The sequence below is a fragment of the Engystomops pustulosus genome, chromosome 1 (genome assembly GCF_040894005.1).
Source record: "Engystomops pustulosus chromosome 1, aEngPut4.maternal, whole genome shotgun sequence".
Taxonomy (NCBI): Eukaryota; Metazoa; Chordata; class Amphibia; order Anura; family Leptodactylidae; genus Engystomops; species Engystomops pustulosus.
The window spans coordinates 92,350,516-92,356,515 of record NC_092411.1 but is presented as its reverse complement, the minus strand read 5'-3'; positions in this window follow the sequence as shown (position 1 = coordinate 92,356,515).

The window sequence follows — 6,000 nt, the reverse complement described above, 5'->3', positions numbered from 1 at the left end:
TGAAAATTGGATGAGAAGAGTCAATTTTGCCTGATTTTGGGGAGATTTTTTTTATAGATTAACAGATGAGATTTCACATAAAAGAGGGAATTCTGGAAAGGACATGTTACACTCTATCTGAGGGGGCTAGTATTTTAGTGGAGTAAAACCTGGTGACAGGTCCTTTTTAAAGGATTTTCTCACTTTCATACCGAGACAAATAAGTTACTGATTGATGGAGGTCTAAACTCTGGGACATAAGCAAAGGTGGTACACATAGCCTGCCACCACACAATTTACTTTTATGTTACCAGGATCTAAGCTAGTCCAAAAGAAGTGAATATAGCTTATCATTATCATTTTGTTCTCATGGGGTATTTATAGACTGCTATCAACAGAATCGTTGGGAACCCCAGTGGCTGGATCCATTACAGCAGATATATATCTTGTCCATTGAGGATTAATGACATTGGTGAAAAAAATATGTATTTTAGCTTCTGCTCAAGTACAACATATAGTGGGGCATTTATCAATTTTTGTGCTGGGCCTGTATTTTTGGCACACAAATTGTGCTATAATTTACACTAGGTTGTTAGATTTCGGCACAGCGGGTTAATGAATTGGCACATGACGAAAAGGTTTAAAACACGTTCATGAAGGTGAAAAAGAACTATGTAGCATAGGTTTTTATAGCTGTAAGTGTGTACCAATATTGTGCCAAAAACAGTGTTGGGAAACTAGAAGTGCAGGAAAAGGATTGGGATTTCAATGTTGCACCCAAATTGCGTGCCTTAATAAAAAGACAAGGATTTCGGAAAAGGACAAATATTGTGGCACCGACGCTTCAAAAATAAGGAGCAGCGAGGCAAAAAAAACACTGTTGGAAAGTCATTAATAAATGCTCCTCATTGTCTTTGCGGAAATGGTTCATGTACACAGCGCTTCTGTACATTGTGCACGTCTGGCATCTATGGTAATAATTAGATGCACACCACCTTTGGCCACCATTCTCTGCTAGCAATACTCTGCTTATGCGCTGAAAGACTTGGGTTTCTTCCGTTTGTACCTTATGCATAATGGTAAACTTGTGTGAATAACACCTCAATACTTTCTGTTTCCTGATCAGTAACTCAATACAGAATTAGAAACAACAAACATCTAAATGAATATATATTACACAAAAACCTAGATTTAACAGAAAATGTTAATCAATGTGTAACTTTAGGTGATATAACCCCATACTGCAGGTTTTTCAGGAATCAGATCTACATTCTCATAACATCCCATCAATATGCATTTGTTTCAAGGCATCATATTCTTCTTGATGGATTGAACCAATTCAAAGCAAAACTCAAATCTGTTTGTAGCATAATTTGCTTTTGTATATTGTATTGTATATCCCGAAGCTTTGCCTTAATTCCTTCCATGTTAATTCCCTTATTCAGTTCCATGACAATTGTATTCTGTTGAAGCTGAACTGCAGCTGTGTGTATTGTAGTACAATGGTCTATAAATATTTCTGTACAGTTATATACATGTAACAGAACTGAATCTGTATTTTTTTAGATAAGAAAGTCAATCCACCTACAGTTCTATGTATTACACAAAATGATTTATTCCCCAGATGAATAACATATTTAACCCTGCAACATCTGCATCCCTATACAGAACTTATTTAACATTATCTGTAGTTTCGAGAAATATCTAGAAAATCAAAAGATGAAGGCTGTTTACAAAAGGGACTGAAAATGTCTGACTATTCGCAGAAATTTGGCCATGGCAAAAAAACTGTGCAACATCCCCCACTGGGGCCTAGCCTTTTCTTATCAACCTGGGGGCAGCCAGGGCCCAGAATACTGGAGTGGCTGGCTAGTGCATCCTTGGGCACGCTGTGGTCATGGTGCTTTGTATGGTGACTGGAGTACTGATCTACAGCCTGGCAGGTCTCCAGCAGGTGGTGTGTGGAAGAAATATGGATGGAGAGGCTAATGCAATGGTTTCTACCTGGGGCAACCGCTGAGTGTCTGTAGGATAAGTCCCTGGGTGATGGATGGGGACCCCCTGGTGGTAAATCCAGGAATCAGACGGAGGCAACGATGTACAAATCATCTTACAGTTCTTTATTGAATGGCAGGCAATCAACCTTTTTGTTGCAAAGGTTGAATTTCACACTAAGAATCCTCTGTTATAATTGACATGCTAACTTATCATTTTGTAGTGCAGCTCTTTCTTTTATGAAGTGTGTGAATAAAGCGTGCATAAAACCTATCACCTATGTTGCACACTAAATTGCTGCAGTTTGGCTTCTGGCAACTGTGCTGCAACTAACCCCCAGAATCCCCAGAATCCACCATCTAATTATTTATTACCAAAGTTCTCCTTACATCATATCAAAGCACCAGTTGCTTCTGGGTAAACAGCCAATTCAGTATCCCTTACACCCAGCGGCTAATGAGCTGCAGTCGAATAGGAGGGCACAAAGATTAAATGAACCTTTAAATTTACCATATTTGATGCCCCTCTGAGTAACATGGGATGTGTAGTTTCCTTGCATCCTTCTGAAGTGTAATCCCTGCTGAAAATTGAAAAGGAATTCCTCTTTGGAGTAAGATGTTAAAAAAAAAATTAACAAATGGCTAGGGGATTATTAAAATTAACATTTAGATAGAAAGATTTGCTCTAGAATTGTTCTACATAATCTTCGGAGCAGCAGCTGCAACAAACATGGAAGTCTATTTTTAAAAGATCTAAGTGAGTACAATCTAATCTTAGACCTAGTTAAATCAGAATCAATATTCATTGTTCATTACCCGGGAACCATTATTAAGTACAGTCCACATATAAAGCAAATAAAGAGATATTGGTACGAATGAGAATCTGTGGTGGCATTACTCTCAAGAAATATTTTTTGGAAATGCTCTGAAGACTATTTCTAGATGACTAATGATTCCAGTAACACTATATGCCCATGTTGAGAAGAAGTTATCTTTTATTTTCCACAGCAAACAACAAGTGACGTTTTGGTTCCTATACATGGACCTTCTTCAAACACTGTGATAATGATAAATATATACATGTATTACAAAGGATAATATATTATGAAAGAGATATAAACATTAGGCAGACACGCATTAGTTCAATGTAACTCAATGTATGGGTCAGATGTACAAAAAATGCTGTTCAACCATATAGCACTTGTAAAAATATGGTAGTATGATATCCATAATGTGATTCTCCATGTGGGTTTTATCTAGATCTTATGGCATAGAAATAATAGTAAGAGTGTGGTTGCTAAATCTAAAAAGAAAAAAAGGGGTGTTATCAATACAGACTACCAGTTTGCAGTCTAATGTACTCATAAGTGGCCGAATATAGCGGCGTCCAGGCACTTAGAAGTGGGATTGCGGCATCAGCCGCTAAAAGAGATGCACAGCAAGAGGCTTGTCACGTCTAGCGGAGAGACCGTAATTTGTCATCCCATCCATCACTTCCAGCCGTGAGCCGGGACTGCGTTCCAAGATGGAACGCATTGAGCGTGACTCTAAGGTTCACGGCTGAAGGTGGAGCAAGGGTTTAACACGTCCCTCGCTGGAATTCTTTGGGTAAGTATAAATGGTGGAAGATAGAATCACAAAGAGGATTGGAATACATAGTAAAGAAGAAAAGAATGTAGTAACCATGAGAAAATTGAAAAGAAATAGATCAGGACAGGCCCAGAAGACGTAATATTTTGAGGGATAAGGATGAAATAGATTGCCAGGATAGAGTAAAAATCTACTTTCCAAGCAATGCAGTGACTTAGCGCTCAGCAACATATATAACCGACTCTGAGCTGATGCCCCAGGACTGACATAGCTAATACTCAGGTGATTGCTTGTTCATGATCCATGGTGCAACTAGTAAAAAAAAGTTAAAAAAAAGATGTCATTTAATAAAAAATCTTAATAATAAATCATAAATAAATCAATAAAAATGCCTTAACCCAAAACATATGAGACATGAGACATATAGGGGCTCATTTAGTAATGGTCCGCGGAGCACATTTTCGTCGGGTTTCCCGACGATTTCCGTTTTGCACCGCATCATGCTGGGGATTGTGTCGCACACAATCAGATTTTGGCGCATCAGCGTCGGCTTGCACACAACACAAATCGAGGGGCGGGCCGTCAGACAACCTGACGGATTTGGACTACGCGTGGGAATTAACATTTAGAATTGTGTCGCAAGACACGCACATACAAGCACCGGGAAGAAGGTGAACTCCGGAGCTTGGCGCAGAAGTGACGGATGCAGGACCTCGGGCGCACAAGCTTCGTGAATTGCGCAGGACTTCATCATCTTCGGACCATCTGAATCAGCGATCGCGACAGGACCAGGTAAGTAAATTTGCCCCATAATGTGCAAAACACAAACTCCACATATATAGTATCACCACGTCCGTAACAACCATGTGCAGATTTGAAAATGGGTTGATTATATAGGGAGTTTTTAATGCTAAATATTCAAAATTTCATTCAAAACAGTAATTATTCCCAAAATAGTCAATTCTGAAAATACGGGAAAGCGATAATTGATTTGTAAGCCGTGTGACATCAAAATAAGTTATGTAGGTGGTAAATCTATCTGCCTGAAAGCACGATGATTTAGAATATCGGAAATTTTTCTAAAAATTCATCATTTTTTCTTTTTTTTGGAAATACACACAAAACTTATCAACTGAAATTTACTACTAAAATGAAGTACAACATGTGGGAAAAAAACAATCTCATAAACGCTCTGATAATTAACAGTGTTCAAAGATATAACAATATAAAACGATGAAGGTCAGAATACAAAAAATGGGGCTGAGCCTTAAGCTACAAAATGGCTACGTCCTTAAGGAGTTAAATGGATTGTAGATTTGTGTTTGGATATTCGATCATGGATATGTAGAGTGGTTGTCAGGAACCAGGGGTAGTGGACCCCTGTGTTTCACCTCAGAAATGCAGTCTTATAGCTTTTGGAAGGTGGGGTGTGAAAAATAGGAATGCAAAAAGGGAAAAGGGCTGCAGTGTTATGGGGTAAAAATGCAAAAGATGCCAAATCCATCACATGACTTGCAATACAAAGATAAATTGGGCACATCAATATTCCTTTAGCTTGAAGCTATCAAGCTTATTTGCCACATGGAGATGATAGGGACCCACTTCAATAAACCACCATTTATAAAACATGCTATAACTTGCTATAACATGCAATGAAAATTGTTGTATGGTCTAAAACAACTACAAAATTTTGCCTATGCTATGGACAAAGATTCTTGAAAAACTCTTAAAACCTCCCTATGTTCACAACACTAAGACCATAGACTAATCCTTATTTCAACACCACATTTTAGGGACACTTTGTTTCCGTCTGCTGGTATCACTGGAGTATTGCTGGATATGTGGGACACATGCAGTGCAAAAAGATCACTACAGACCCCTCTTTATATTAATTTATGGTACAAATTAATCTAAAATGGATTCCAAAACTTTGTTGGTGCTACTAGCTAGCTCTTTGCCTAGGGCATAACAATATTTTAAAGCAACCCCCCATAAAGAAGCTAGATTTTTATCTGGCTTTATTTCCATTTCAGAATCATTTTCCTTTTTTTTATGTGTTTTAACAGCTCGATTGTAGAACTGATAATTGATCTCCCTCCAGCTAAAAATCTAAATATATTTGCCAAGTTATTTCCGCTGCAGAAAAAAAAGTAACATGTTGCTATTTTATTTGGTGATGTGAAAATTAAAATCATGGTAATGATATCCCTCCCATTTCATATCTTCCTAATCTTGTTATGAAGCCTAAGAGCAAAGCGACCAAGGAATAAAATAAAGCAATAGATGGTTAAATATGACTAAGATAATCCACTAACTGTACTCATTAAGAGAAAAGATTGGACACCGTCTGGAAACTGCTTATTTAAACAAAATTTGCACCATAAATCAGCAGACTTTACAATATGGAGAAACAAAACATAAAGACATAGTAGCCGGG